General features: G+C 35.6%; 1 protein-coding gene across 4 annotated transcripts in view; it reads right to left on the bottom strand.

Annotated features, from left to right (window-relative positions):
* Cdep (Chondrocyte-derived ezrin-like domain containing protein) overlaps positions 1-16827 on the bottom strand; it is a 144044-nt gene that overhangs the window by 79944 nt on the left and 47273 nt on the right. For all 4 annotated transcript variants that reach the window (XM_074125812.1, XM_074125814.1, XM_074125813.1 and 1 more), the window contains one exon: positions 4146-4203. The gene's annotated coding sequence lies outside the window, so the exon portion shown is untranslated. The remainder of the gene's footprint in view (positions 1-4145; positions 4204-16827) is intronic.

Raw genomic sequence — 16827 nt, 5'->3', positions numbered from 1 at the left:
ACATCATACTTTACGAGAGTTTGTATTTATTTGCACATTTATTTAAACCAGATTTAGAGGGATAACTATACTGTTTGGAAATGCAAACTAAATCAACAGGGCTTTCCCCTCAAACGTCACTGCTCTTAGTCCATGCTTGGGTTGTTCTCTCCCACACCGGCAATGAACAAAACTGCTCCTCCGGTGACTCTAAAAGTTCATAGATATTTAAAGAATTACATTTGTTAAAAACTACGACTAACTTCACCATTAATCCGGTAAGAATGTGTAAGGCATGAAAGAAGGTCGTTTAAGATTGAGAATTAAAACAAGCAAAAGTGGGTCCAGGCCGCTTAAAACTCACTATATTTGTTTTTTGAAACGCTTTTCTGAAAGATGGTTTGGTTTTCGGGCGTTCTTAATAGGAATATCCTAGAGAATTTTGAGGTGCGGTCCAATAAAATAAAACAAATTTATAATACCCAGAAGAAGACGATAAATTTGCCGAAACGACGGTATGAAAAAAGAAATTTTGTGTACAAACATTTGTTGACCGCACCTCCAAATTCTCCAGGATAGGTAACCTATAAACAGTTTCGCCGTTACCAGTAGACATGGCCTAGACTGGGAATAGAACCAAATACAACAATATATATTAGCTTTGCGGGTCTAGCCTCTAACCGCTCGGCTACCGTGGTGCCTCAAACAGTAACAGCAAAAAGACGAGCTCAGTGGTTCGTACCAATGACTCACTCAAATTCATGATCGACCTCCCCTTAGATTAGCCCCTTGCTAGTAGCTATTTCCAGCTCGATGATGATGGCTATTGCTGTCTTTAACGAGAGAACACTATTCAGTAGTGCACCAATAAAAGTTCCTGGTTTTGATGTTGAAGCACTAATATGTAATATAAGGCAAGTATTTGAACGCAGAAGAAAATTAAAATAAGGGAAAAATAAATAAAATAAAAACGCCTGAAAGCAGCGAACGCCTGCTCAGAATTAAAATTTTTAGCGGAAACAGGCAAGCGGGTAAAAAGGAAAAAAAAAGTTACGCCGGTTTGTACTTTTATATTTTAATAAAAAAGACCGGAGGTGATGGTGGAGGGAGAAAATAAGGCGGGACTGTCCCAGTGAATGCTCTCCTTCCGTTTCCTACCAAATAATCAACATACACCACGTAAAGCAGAGTGGGAGTAATATTGTGGAGCCGAACCTAGAACAAGGATGTTCCCGTTCCCTTGGAAATATAAACTAGATCAACATTAACTCGAGAGTTACAAGAGGAAAAATAGGAAGTGGGACGAAGTGGTAAAGTTGAAAGAAGAAGTCTGTTGCGGGGTCCCAAGTGAACCGATTACTCTCATCCGCGCAATGGAGAGGGTGGTTTATTCCAGGAGGGTGCAAGGGAGGGGAGCCAAAGGAAGCACGGGCACGTCTATCCTTCTCTCCTTCTAAGGCCGACACTTCCTTCTCTCCTTAATTCTTTCCCTAAATAAGATTATTCTTTTTCGCCAGAGTTCCCCCCTCCACCCACCAGCAAAGTGGTAGAAAAAGGAGGAAAAAAGAAAAACCTAACCACAGTCGCCAAAGTGAGCGCGTGCTCTGCAAAGAAAAAGTTCCATTTCTTTGCTGCTCTAAATGTATACCAGAGTTCTCCTTCTCCGCGCTCTCTTCTCCTTAAATTGGGGGCCACAACCCCCCCCCCGTTCACTTTAATTCTCTGCTCCGAGTGGACACACCAAGAGAAATGCCAACACTAAACTGCAAACCAGCTCTCTACACTACTGCTAAACCAAACAATGGCTGTATGTAGTAACAAAGACCCTTGGATCCAATGCTTACCAAATATAAAAAACATTTCTAAAATAGAAAAACCTAAAACATACACCAGAAACGTTTACAGAATACATCTCCTTCACCTAGTTACCACAGTCCTTTTCAAAAAAAAATCTTAATTAACTTTGATCTAATGGGGTAATTATGAAAATATATATTACAGTGACAAAGAATTCATCTACTTCTCTCTTATTACGAACGTAAAAAAAACTCCAGGTGCCTTAAATCATTAAAAAAAATAAAGCAGAACTTCCAGTTCAAGTATTTTTTCAAGGCCAGGTTCCACGGAAGTACCAGAACAAAGTATAAAGTTAGGGCTTCATATGAGTTCCCATTTTTGAGCTACCTTGTTCATACCCAACCATAAATGCACCCACATAGTGAAAATTTACTAAAAAAAATACCCATTTTCTAACAGCAGGGACCTAAAAAATGGATCATGTCAATTAAAATTTGAAAGTAAAGTAAAAGTAATGCCTATTTTTTCAGGCAGGCTTTACACCTAACTACCAAATTAGGTGTCGTGGACGGAGGCGACTAGCAAACAATACTTTACTATAAATTCCTCATATTAACTGTGAAATAAAATGCAAAGCCTAGACTAGTACCGCAATACATCTTAGCTTTGCGGGTCTAGCCTATAACCGCCAAACATACTTTACTATAAATTTCTCATATTAACTATTAAATAAAATGCAAGGCCTAGACTAGTATCTTAGCTTTGCGGGTCTAGCCTATAACCGCCAGTCTATCGTGGCGCCAACTCGCAACTTTTCTTATCTACGATAAGCGTAAATATAAAATATTTGTAGTAAATAATAGAAATACAATAAAAAAAAAGTGATAAAATTGGATACAAACTACTCACTAACCCAATTTGTAAAAACCACTATTTAGAACTCGGTGCTATTCTCAATACGGATATTTCTGCTAAGAACACAGAATCTGTCCGATCGCGATCTCTTCACTTGGAGTAAAAGAAAGAATAAATTTATACATTTCATTGTAATTTTTTTAATTCTTAAAATTGAAAATGGAAAATCAAAGTATTACTATGATTGCTATTTTTAATTATTCAAAAGAAAACTTAAGTGTTAATAATTGAAAACTTTCGGGTCAAACTGGGTGGAAAATTTAATTTAAACATTCTTAAAATTGAAAATGGAAAATCAAAGTATTACTATGATTGCTATTTTTAATTATTCAAAAGAAAACTTAAGTGTTAATAATTGAAAACTTTCGGGTCAAACTGGGTGGAAAATTTAATTTAAACATTCTTAAAATTGAAAATGGAAAATCAAAGTATTACTATGATTGCTATTTTTAATTATTCAAAAGAAAACTTAAGTGTTAATAATTGAAAACTTTCGGGTCAAACTGGGTGGAAAATTTAATTTAAACATTCTTAAAATTGAAAATGGAAAATCAAAGTATTACTATGATTGCTATTTTTAATTATTCAAAAGAAAACTTAAGTGTTAATAATTGAAAACTTTCGGGTCAAACTGGGTGGAAAATTTAATTTAAACATTCTTAAAATTGAAAATGGAAAATCAAAGTATTACTATGATTGCTATTTTTAATTATTCAAAAGAAAACTTAAGTGTTAATAATTGAAAACTTTCGGGTCAAACTGGGTGGAAAATTTAATTTAAACATTCTTTAGTCTCAATTTAATCTGATCTCGCTCCCAGCAACGCCCTCAGACTCCTCTGTCTCTCTCTCATGCTCTTTCACACGCACGCACGCGCGCATTCAACTTCTTGTGCAACAAAACAGCTTCATTCTTTTATGATGATTTAGGGATTACATTTTACACATCTTAAGGAAACAGCATCTATTTTTTTTTATATTCTTTGTTTTAAATAAGTAGAGCTTACAAAATTTAGAAAACAATAACATAAAAAAACTGCCTCGACTTCTTTCTTATTAACCAGAGTGAGAAAGCCGTGTGTAAGTAAACCTTTTTTGCATATTTTATGCAGAATAGAATTTTGCATTGAGTATAGAAACAGTCAATGGATAATTTTGTATACACAAAGTGGAACAATTTTTTTATTGTTTACGGGCGCATAACTTACCAGGTTATCAACGCTTCACGTTTTTTTCGCCCCCCACTTGAACTGATTCCACTCTAGATCTGGAATGGTGCTTGTCTCACAATTGCCCGGCATCCGAATGAACGCCTTAAAAGAAGTTGGCGGAGGGAGACATAATACCAATACTATGCCCATTTTATATTTTTTTAAACCCATAAAACACAGGGATATATAAAAACAAAATTGACAAAACATTAAAAAAAATTACCCTTAAATAAATAAAACTCACCTTTCAAAATCTCTTAATTGACAACACTTCGATGAGTAGAAAATTGAAAACGCTGAATCTGTAAAAAAAATAATAATAATATTAAAACTATACATAGACCAACAAAACACTTATTCCTCTTTTATAGTTACTAAACAAATAATTATTATTCTTATATAATAATTGTTAGTTTGTAAATAATTGTAAAAAACATTCAATAAATCTAAATATTATAATAAATATAAAAGAGCAAGCAATTAAAATCCACACAGCAACTGATTATTATAAAACAAAGATAATTATGTTTGCCCTTTGGACGTATTAGCAATAATATTTACGATATGTAAAGAACTGATTAAATGATAAGAAGAGTCGTAAATTTTATAATCTATTTTTATTTTAGTAAATATTTAATTATTTATTATTATTAATAACTTTAATCAAAAAGTATATAATTTTTATTATTAATAAACACCAAGAATGCAAATATTTTGTAGAAATAAATTTAGCTAAGGTTATACTAACCTACCATGCTTATAGGTAATGCATGGTGTCTTTCTCGCTTATCTTTTTAACATTCACAAGAACATATTTCTGTCAATTACTGCAAATCTTAAAGCTCTTCCCAAAATTTTCTTCGCTAAGGTTTGGAGAACCGTCATAAGGAGTTACGTTATCTTTGTGCCGACTTCCTTCTGAATTCAAGCTTGACAATGCATATCTATACCCAAAACTGATTAGCATCCTACTCAGATTCAGAACTAACTTAGGCAAGATCCCTTTTATAGACCTTTAATCTAATAGCATTCCTCCCACGACCTACCAACGCTTCTAAACTCCTCTATCGTTCTTTTAACTCCTAATTCTAAAATACTACTTTGCTGTACTAGTTACCAAAGATTGGTGTCAAGAATACAGCCGGATCAAAAATTCACTGCCTTCTAGTTCGACATGATGGAGGCTGGAGACGTCTGTTCTGCTATCATGTCATCGCTTGCAAATACGGTGCATTTTTTTTCTTTATTTATCGTGGTTATAGGGGAGAAGTAGATTAAGTTTCCCTCGTAAGCATTGAACAGCCTCATAAACAATATTAGGAGAAATGCAGTAAGTCGTAAAATTCCAAAACTGAGGAAAAATTGGATGGGCGGAAACGCGCCAACTTTGTGGAATAAATTTTAATGGACTTACGTTTTTTTGTTCTTAATAATACCAGAGAATATGATGAGGGCCCCCCCTGGAATAATTTCCCAGACGGAGCACACCTCACGTACAGGTCTTACTTAAACCTACCCAGGCGACTTATTACGGTTTTTTTTTCTTTCGTTCTAGAACACTTTGCTTCGTGATAGAAGAACAAAACCGTTTAAACTATCAGGATATCCCGTTACAATCAATACTCACTGTCAGACAGGATGACCCTGCAGGTCTAACAACTCACCGTCTAACACAAACACACAACAGTACTTATATAGAAAGAAGACTAGTCCGGCCTAACAACAATAGCAATTGTTGTTCACCGTTTTGGTTTTCTTTTCTGCTAAGTATTTAAAATACACATAAAAAAAAAAAAGAACTCTACGGAGAAAAGAGAGGAATGTAGAGTTAAAAATACACTGAAACATTTACAAAAAGGAATGTCGGCTTCAAAAAGTTTTATAACTTGAATTTAGGATGCCGAAGATCACTATTGTAAAAATTTAAATTTTTAGTTTCTCTTACTACGTGAATATTATGATTATAATATGTTGCCCCGGAATAGCAGTTTTATGTGGTACTTTCGGTTGACCAATTTTGCCACAAAAACCTTATTGTGGCGACCAATGAAGGGAAGACCTAAGCAAATTATAAAATTAAAAATTTGTTGCGATTTTTCTTTTAGCTTTTAGTGGATTAAAAAATATACATTATAGAATAATTTTTCGAACTCCACTGCCCTAAAAAAAAGGGATATTATCCCTAGAGACGGCACACAATATAAAATCTGCCTAATTGCAATATAGTCTACTCTTAAGAGAGAGAGAGAGTATATAAAATTGGAGGAAACCCTTACAAGACAAAGTTGTCGGAAAATTATAGATGGCAATATTTCCTAGCCCACTCAGCGCCCAAAGGCTACAGATTCTTCCATTCCCTACAGATACAAAAGAAGTAAACTACTCTCCTCGACATTCTCCAACTAGCTGCCGGGTTTTTCCTCTCTGTTTTTCCAGCACATAATCTCCTTGACCTATTCTATACGGCCCTTATAGTGAGTGATAAAAAAGTTTCAATGTTTATACATAGGATACTTCTTTGTTTGTGTAAGCTAAGTACTTTCAAATAAAAGTTTTTATGTATATCTAAATGCGGAGATGTAAAGTAATGAGATAAAATACAATCAAAAAGAGATCAGCGTTTTATGAAAATTATCGAACTAAAACTATAAATATAACTTATCGATTAGGTTTTTTTTGTAATTATAAAACAAAGAACACAATTAATTCTTTGTAAAAACAATATTATCTAGATTTATCCGATTTTAATGTGTGGCAAAAATACAGATCTTTTATTGTATTTTTTATTTTATTTAATGATTTAAGGCGCGTCAAGATCTGAGGTTATTGGCGCCCGCAGCTTTTTTCAGTGTACTGGCGGCCACCAAAAAGTGTTCTCTCGTTACAGACAACCCTGTCATCAAAGTGAGCTCCTAGGAAGAGAAAATCTAAGGGCCAGCAGCTGGATTCGAACCTGGGACCTCCGCGTAGGAATCTAATACGCTAACCGCGTAGCTAATACCTTCCCTATCCTTTAATATTATTATTATTTTACACTATATGAATATTTTAAATAATTTTGCAGTGAGGAGAATCAGATGGAACAGAGAGGGCCGATAGAGAGAATCCGATAAGAGTATATTAAAAGGAACTGCTGGGTCCTGGCTACCGGAGGAAAGCTATCCCAACATAAATAAGAGGAAGTAGCTTTGAACAGAGCAGGGTTTTCGCCCAACTTTGTGGGTGTGTGAGTGTGCAGCATTCAGCGAAGGGTCTGAGAGAGTGTGAGATAGTTGGGCATGGCAAAGGGCCTAAAAGCGTTTAACCTTTCCATAGCTATCAGCCGCAAAAGCAAAGTAAGGTCGCGGGGGTGGGGGGTGGAAGGCCGATGTTCCCAGGTCATCCTTTCAGATGTAGACTACCAGGGAGCAGCTCGCCCCATATTCCATCGCTCCTTATCCACTAGTTTTTCACACATAAGAGCGCTCTGATTCTTTTCTTCCCCTCTTTTTTTAGAACCTTTTTATTCCCCTACCTTTTTCCCCTCCTGCTTACGCCATTCTGATGAATATATCACTGCATCCCGTACTACTTTCAACGGGAAACTGCTCGAGGAAATTTAAAAAAAGTGCTTGCTCAACGCGTTAAGTTTATTTTATCTCGGCTTCAATTAAATCAATTAAAAAAAAAAAAGAAGAAAATCTAAGGTATATAATTTAGATAAAGCTTACACTCTCGTTTTAAATATTTTATTATGGAGTTTAATTCACAAAAATTGAGTTTTTCACAGAATATATATACATTATTCGAATGAGGCGAATGAAGCACGGATTTTAAGTTAGGGAGACCCTAGTTCGAATCCCGCTTCTAGTTACTTTTTATTTGTTTGGAAAAATATTAATAATATTTCGTCAAAACAAAATTGTTCAAACTTAGTTCGAATGTAAAACGATATTGATTAGTAAACAGTCATTAATATTGTCAATAAGATGGGCCGACAGTCAGACAAACCCATGATGGGCTAGACACCACATAGCACCTAGTTGACATGTTACAGCCACAGGGACGACCTAATTAATGGCGTGCAACATTCCCATTCCTTAACTCCACATCGCCGCCATTCAGCAGCATGTTTTACTAGTCCTATTTTCTCTAATTATTTTGAGATAAAATGTCACGTAGGGAGATAAAAATTGTTATACTCATATTTAAACGACAACAAACGTCGTACAAAAAGGAAACCTATTATTAATTCTTGGTCTTTGCCAAATCTTTGGTACGTATATCTTAAGTTTTCATTTGAAGGTTTTGGAGCCTGGATTAATAGTCTAAAGAGGAGGTTGCTAGTTGGGTTCAGTTCTTCATGTCTCTTCACTCTAGTCTTGGGATTCCAGGAGGGCCGTTTTTTTACAATAAAAACCTAGAAGCTTGAAGGTACCAAGATAGCGAACTCTCTTTCTCTCAACTATTAGGATTATGGTACCAAAATGGCATCCAGGGTTGCACGATTAAGGGTGTAGGTTAAGCAGTAAACGGAAGTGACTTTGACCTTTCATTATGTGAGCCAGGTTTGCAAGAAATTTTATGTGGGTAATGGTGAGCGCCGGAAATGCAATAACACGAAAATGACAAAAGGTATTATCAACCCTATAGGAATCTTCATTGTTCTCTGGAGAAGAGATGGCAAAACTGCCATCTACACAGAGAAGTGGTACAAGGATACTTCCTTGAAAAACTCGGGTCATGATTTGGGAAAATAGGAGCAGGAACAGCAATCTTATGTGAGCCTAGAAGGAGCGTTTGTTCAGAAAGGATTTAAGGTTTAGGTAATAAATGAAGGTAAGTATTTTCTGGTGGTTCCACACAAGCCAGGAAGCGATAAAATATTAAATGCGTTAAGGGCTACAGTTCTGCCAATAGTATTTTCACTCTTAAGGACGGATGAGATGACAACAACACACTATGGCATTGGTAGATGAAAGAAAAATCAAACTGTGATTTAGCGTTTTGGGTTGTGCTGACCACACATTCACACACACACGGCGATTGCTTTGGGATTTCCTTAAAAAAAATCAAAAGTTAAAAATCTATTCGATTGCACCACCAGGAATAAGAAAGATTAAAAAGAAAGATGTAATAAAACACTGAAAATAACAAAATGCATACATAAATTATTGCGGGGAAACCCATATAAAATGGAATATAAAAACAATAGGAAAAAATTATTTTATAACAAAGAAAAAGAGAAGGAAAAATAGAGATTTTTTTGTCAGAGAGAGAGATAAAGAGAGAGAGAGAGATAAAATTGTAGAGAATATTTAAAGTAAGGCCGACCGGAGAACATGAATGAAACTAGAGCGAGTGTAAAATGGACAGGAACTGTGCGGGGGAGGTTGGTGGCTATTGATCTGGAAGTAACGAGACAAACCGCAGCATCCACCACCTCGCACTGCCTACTTGCTCCACATTAGCTGCTGTGTACGAGGGTGTCTATCATATTACATTCTAGTGAGAATATATGTAAAAATAAATACCAATCAACAAGAATTCGGCACGAATAACTCGCATGACTTCCTATTACTGTACTGAAGAAAATTTCTGTAACTTCAGAACTAATTGCGGAAGCATCTCTGAAAAACGAGAAACTTTAGTTCAGCAAAGTGGTACTACATTTCGCTAAATAGATTTGATTTTTACTTATGTTATCTAACAGTAGACGCCATTACACTTAACTACTAACCCCACCCTGTGATAATAGCCATCCTAGTTATATGATAGCCAACATAGGGGAAGTTGACGTTAAGCAGTTACAAAATCACAAGGACACTTTGGTGCCTAAATCTTGGATGAAGATTGGATAGATGTGATCTAGAAGAAACGGAACGGATAAATGGAATAAAATGGGCAGATAATTTGTTATGGAATTTAGTACAGTGGAATTAGGCTAGATTGGATATGAAAGGAAATTTTAGATCGGTGTGTTGGGTGACGGAATGGAACATTTACTGTTGCCCTCAGGATTCTGGAATAGAGAGTTTGAATTCGTGGGAGATAGGATGGTTTGGCTGCCCCGTTTAGTTCGAATCCGTATGACCATATGGGTGATAGTAAAGCATCCTACATGGTTCTTTTATTCATTATTGTTAGCTCAGAACGTCTGTCGAGTAGTCGTTTTAACGTTTTACATCTAAAACTAAAGTCACTCCGTTTTAGAAAGTGTGTATGTGTAAGTGCAAGTGAGTCGTTCGTCCAGATATTACGCTTAACCCAAAACGGTTTTCATTAATCTTCTCTGCGTAGTAAACCTGTGGAGGTAGCCTAACCATCGCTTTGTTTCATATATTTTTCTCTCGAGAATCTAATCTAGTTTTGGGAGGACGGTGGCGATTAGCAAACATTATTCACCATAAATTCGTTGTATTAACCATTAAATAAAATCAAACGCCTAGACCGGGTATCGAACCCACTATACCGCAATATACTATTTGCGGGCCTCGCTTATAACGCCTGGAAGCCGAGATTTCTTTTCGTTTCAGCAAGACTTCAGTGGAAAATTTTTGAGTTTTCAAGAAAATTTAATTGTATAAGTTGATGTTAGAGACAGACATTAGTATTATAATAGTGAAATAACTGAATAAAAAAATCGCCTAATAAATAGTAAAATAGTCTACCAATATAAATGTAAAATAGCCAAATAGAATATGCAAGGTTCATTAGAAGGCGACATATTCAAGCAGACATACGGACAAAAACAAGAACGATCCGTGAATGAGTCTGGAATATTGAACTTCATTGACCTCTCTCAGCAGCACTGCTCTAACTTCAGTTACACCAACTACAAGGCTACCAAGGTACAATAATCTTAACTAATGTTAGCTCACCATAATGGGATAAATTGGGATTTTGGCTGGCTAGTTTGACCCCAGACATGGCTAGACATCCACAACTACCAACACAATCTGACAGAAATCAGTTTCTGGACTGACAGCCCAAACAATGACCAGTGTTATTCAATAAATAAAGGCAGAATGTATTTCTATTTTGCCATCTCTGGATCCAATGAATTTGCAAATATTTTATCAATTTTTGCCGGCATAGATAGAGGTAGTGGTGATTTCTCTACTTTTAGGTTTCAGTAAATACAAGTTTTAGGGGTCCCCTGAGAAAATTTGGAGTTTCAAATTTTACGTTAACTCGTTTTATAATCCTTCGAACAAAGGCTTTGATTTAGTCTTCGAAATTCTGTTTCAGCCATGAGACATTTGAGAAAAAATTTTGTACTTAAGTACATATTGTATAACAAATTAGACCACACCTTTACCTTTCATGAATGACACGGCCAGCTACTCCAGGACCTCGACCTACCACCACACCTGAACACTCCTACTAACGCCCTCATTCATAAAGCTCAACATAGATATTAATGTATAAATAAAATCAGGGTCCCTCCACTCATGGCCTCACAAGAACAAGGACACCATTCTAAGCCTGTTTTTTTTATTCATGATATTAATTGCTCTTACTTTTCGATAAGAATGGAAATGATACGATCGATACGAATTTGGGTTTTCTCCGGAACTTGTCGTTTTAAGGTCCTCTAACTTCCTGTAAAGGGATGTAAAACAAAAACAATTCAACTTACAGAAATTACGTTTATATTGTTTAATTCAGTACAGAATCTAGTTTTTTACATTAAGTTTGAAAGATGATATCATGTAGGTGGCGGCCGTCAGCCGCGATGCACTCTTGAAGGCGAATTCTGAAGTTTTCAACCGCTCTTCTGCACATTTCTATGGGTATTGCCGTAGCTTCCTCTCTGATTCTGTCCTTAAGTTCTTCCTGGGTATGTGGACGATGTTTAAAAACTTTTTTCCTTTATGTATCCCCAAATTCAACATTTTTCAGCAGTGACGAGGCCTACTTCCACCTGTGTGGAGTTGTTAATAAACAAAATTTTCGCTATTGGGCATCGCGGCTGACGGCCGCCACCTACGTGATATCATCTTTCAAACTTAATGTAAAAAACTAGATTCTGTACTGAATTAAACAATATAAACATAATTTCTGTAAGTTGAATTGTTTTTGTTTTACATCCCTTTAAAACCTTCTGCCCCATCCTGTAGTAGTAAGTAGCATGAATATATCAACCCAATTTCATAAAATATTTCTTTATTTCGTTTTTCAATATTGTAGAGTTAATGGTGAATGGTAAAGTGTTGTACTATCTCTGTTATTCAGTACACTCTCGAGTTATTCTGTTATTCTGTTTTCTATATGCTACCAAATCTGTCCAGTAAATATTTGCTTGTCGGTCGATTCATTAAAGTTAGTCTGATGTTGGATCCGGTAAAAACTTATAGAACGTTTGGTTACCGTAGCAACATTTTCTAACTCTTATATCAGAAGAAGGACGCAGAAAAAAGGGAAAGATAATATTTTAAAGAGCTATTATAAATAACTATATATATCACACTAATCGTTAATTTATTTTGCGATTTTAATTTAAATTAACGACTAAGAACTTAAAATTAAAGAAAAAAGAGAAGCGGTAAATAGAGGATCCAAGTAGTGAAAAGCAAAGTAGGAGCGAGTTCTGCTTAGTAAAAAGCAAACATCAAACAAAGTAGGTGGACTCACTACGTAGTTTTTTATTTTCCTTCTTTGTATCTTCGTAATGGATGTTTTATGAACGTCTGCAGGGAGTTTTTATTTCAAACTTTACTTTTATTTAACAAAAGAAAAAGAAAAAGCTTAAGCACACTATAATTAAGAAAAAGTTTTATAAAAAAAAAGTAATGCTCATCTGTTAATATGTAATATGGCCTCCTTTTCCGGAATTGTGAATTCTATTCACACGATAATTTAAAAAGCAACTTGACCGTATTTGCTTTTAAATTCGTTTGAATTGCAATCAAATAAAACATACTTTTCGTTCTAAATTAACGTATAATTAATGCGATAATAGTATGAATTAATGGAAGACAGTTATTACGATGATATCATGGAAATATTTACGTAATTAATTATATAGTAAAAGGTAATGTAAATACTGTAGAAATTACGAGTATGTTAGTCTATTAAGTCCAGTAATATAGAACTGAATTGAATATATATTTATTACAATAAATATATACATAAAATAAATATAGAAGTGTAAATGTATTATACATTTTAACCTTCTTATCTAGTGAAGAAAGAGAAAAGTTAGGTGAAGAGGATTGGAATGCAGGGAAAAAAGGAGAGGAAAAACCTGCAGCTAGTGTACAGAGTTAGAGTAGGATACGTTTTAGGTCTTCTGTGTCTGTATGTTGTAGAAGGATCTGAAGGAGGCTATGTCGCGGCACAGAGGATTAGGACGGCAATCTAGGATGGAAAGGAGTTTGAGCAGACGATTTTGGATATAGAAGTGTACCGGGGGATAATGGACGCAGTTTCCGTGGAGTGAGTCAATTCTAGTGCGTAGTGGAGAGTCTGTTGCGAGTCTCTCAGAAATTGGTTTTGCGTTATCCTGGAGTTTCTTGATGTTGCTAGCTACTACAAGTCCAGGCTCCAGGCGGAGCAGGCCAGTAATATAGTCATCACATACGGGGGTCGTTTGAAAAGTCCGTGCAAAGTCAGAAAGATAGCACCACTGGCGCGTATCGAGGTTATGTTTAGTTAGTAGCATCTCTTGGAAGAACACACACCAAGTTTCAGCCAGATCGGTCTATTTCTTTGTGTTTGGCATTCGTTTGAATCGAGGAAATCGAGTGATTTTCAAAAAATGGACGAAAAAGAATTTCGTGTGTTGATTAAACACTACTTTATGAAAGGCAAAACGCCTCAGGAGACTAAAGAGAAGCTTGATAAACATTATGGTGACTCTGCACCTTCGATTAGAACAGTTTATAAGTGGTTTCAAAATTTTCGGAGTGGCCATATGGGCACAAGTGACGCTGAACGTTCTGGACGCCCTGTTGAGGTTACTACTCCAGAAATCATTGATAAAATCCATGATATGGTGATGGATGACAGAAGAGTGAAGGTGCGTGAGATTGCTAGTGCTGTGGGCATCTCGAATGAACGGGTACATAATATTTTGCATCAACATTTGGACATGACAAAGCTATCCGCAAGATGGGTGCCGCGATTGCTCACGCTTGACCAAAAACGAAATCGTGTGAAGTGTTGCAAGGACGGTTTGCAGCTGTTCCAGAAGAATCCGCAGGACATTAAGCGTCGTTTTGTCACTGTGGATGAAACATGGATACATCACTACACTCCTGAGACCAAAGAACAATCTAAACAATGGGTTACCAAGGGGAAATCTGCGCCAAAAAAGGTGAAGACCGTTCCTTCGGCCGGAAAGATTATGGCGACTGTCTTTTGGGATTCGCAAGGAATAATCCTCATCGACTATCTGGAAAAGGGTAAAACTATTACAGGTGCATATTATTCATCGTTATTGGACCGTTTGAAAACCGAGCTGCAAGAAAAACGCCCACGATTGGCCCACAAAAAAGTCCTTTTCCATCACGACAACGCACCAGCTCACACCTCAGCAGTTGTGGTCGCAAAATTAATGGAAATAGGGTTCCAACTCGTTTCACATCCCCCCTATTCTCCAGACTTGGCTCCCTCGGACTACTATTTGTTCCCCAATATGAAGAAATGGCTGGCGGGAAAAAGATTTTATTCAAACGAGGAGGTGATTGCAGAAACGAATGGCTATTTTTCAGACTTGGACAAATCCTATTATTCGGAAGGGATCAACAAACTAGAGCAGCGTTGGACGAAGTGTATAAGCCTAAAAGGATACTATGTTGAAAAATAAAAATTAAGTAGTTTTTATTTTTGCACGGACTTTTCAAACGACCCTCGTAGTTCTTTGGGGATGGTGACGTACGTAGATTTGGTTATAAGTTCAGGCCAGTAATTTGAAAGCGTTTACTTCCCCAAGTTCGATCCCAGCTTATAGCTACTTTTTATTTAATTGGTAAAATGCCAATTAGTCAAGTACGAGCTTTCGCCCAGGTTGTTTGGGGGGATGTTAAAAAAGTTTCGGTGAACTTTATGACTGGAATCTCAGTTCAACAAATGATGAGGTCCTATCCGGACTTCTCCTTCATGACCGAAACGTCTGTAGTATACATAAAAGAATTAACAATAGACTGAAAAAATAAAAATTGACTTTAAATTTTTCAGTAAAACACATTTTGTCGTTAACATTAGTTGGATTGTTAAACCGGTGCGGGTGCACTGAAAGAACACATTTAGAGGTACAGGCAATTCCAACAGAAAAATTGTCCAGTAAAGGAAATTTATACGATAAAATCTTTAAGTAAGAACTTAGAAATTAGAAACACTATGCTTTAACTATTTTGTAAAATCACTAGTTACTACTGGAAAACAATAATATTACTGTTTGGCTTCAAAACAGCTACAATAATCCTCCCCCTTTCCCTGTCATTTCTAGCACGGCAATTTAATCCTAAATTTGTCGACATTTCCTCTGGGGAATATGTCCAGATTGTTTAGTAAATTTCCCTAGATACTATACCGTTCTAATCAATAGATAAATTGTCATACAGTTAAACTTGCGAAATATTCTCTCTTTAATAATTTAAATGGATCAAATGTTACTAGCTTTTTGAATATCCATTTCGTAATTAAATTTGATTGGGTAATGGATATTTAAAAAAAATATTTTTCAAATCAGGAGCTCTTAGGTAGAGGTAATGCATTAAACGGCCATTTATCTATCAACTTATTACGATTTTGTTTTTACTCATTTTCTTTAACGGTGGTGAAAAGTCAGGTGATAAAAAATTGAGAAAATTTAAATCATTTGTTTCAACAACTATTAGAAGCAAAAGTGTACGTATTTTCCTTCTTACCACACAAACGCCATCCGGCGCGAACCGTTCGCATAAATTAATTTTACTGAAATTAACGTGATTAGATTTTCTTGAAATAATTTATTTAAAGAAATCCAGTTATGTGGGTAGCACTTCCGTTAGGCTGAATTTGAATAAAAGCTCATTTATTATCGATCTCACTGCTGCACCAATCAGAAACATCAAATTTGAAACTTTAGCGGGGGGGGGGAATAAATAAATATTCTAAAAAGATTTACTTCACATCTATAAAAAGAAATCAATTTAAAGTTTTTTTTCTTCTTTAAATTCACAAGCGAGTGGTTGGAAAATAGCGGAAAATTTATGGAAAATATGTTTTCTTGTTGCTTTATGTTAAACAGCCTTTTACCACCTTAACAACGAACGAACACACATGTAACTTCCCTTACAATTTTCTGCCTCGCTTAAGAATTTATTTAAAAAAAAACACCCTAAACCCAACTGATAAAAATATTAAACAAGGATGTTTTAAGATTTCATTATTTACGTAGATACAGTAACAGAATAAAATAAAAAATAATCTAGCAATAAACAGATGCAAGAAAATCAGCCGTACTGACAGTACACTTTAACATAAATAAATACAAAATATCATTTAGTTCAAAACTGAAATGTACAAACAATTATGACTGATCTGGAATCCTCATAATATAAGACTAAAAAGACAAGTTACAAACAGACAATATCAACTTCCCCTAAGACTACTGGACAGACTATCCAAACCAAACAATTAATATAAAACAAAATACAAATATACAAGACCTAATACGACCTTTCTGAACGTTATGTTTCTGAGGGGTTTAACCATGCGCTCCAATGGTAAAAGAATTCTTCAGTCAAAATTCTCTTCAACGTATCCAAAAATTTAGCCCCCCACAATGACGTAAATATTCCTTAGATCGTAGACCAAGTCCTTCCTTTCCGGTTACCAATATTTCCATAAATCAGTATCGCTACACACAAATCCCGTTATCGTGCAGCTGAACACCCATCATATCCTAGGAAATTCTACATCACAAATGACATCCTCTAATGACATTTTTCAAATTA

This window comes from Rhodnius prolixus, unplaced genomic scaffold (genome assembly GCF_049639745.1).
Source record: "Rhodnius prolixus isolate KJV_2025 unplaced genomic scaffold, Rpr scaffold_3, whole genome shotgun sequence".
NCBI lineage: Eukaryota > Metazoa > Arthropoda > Insecta > Hemiptera > Reduviidae > Rhodnius > Rhodnius prolixus.
Note: the sequence above shows the minus strand (reverse complement) of the source record. Positions and strands in the feature narration are given on the sequence as shown.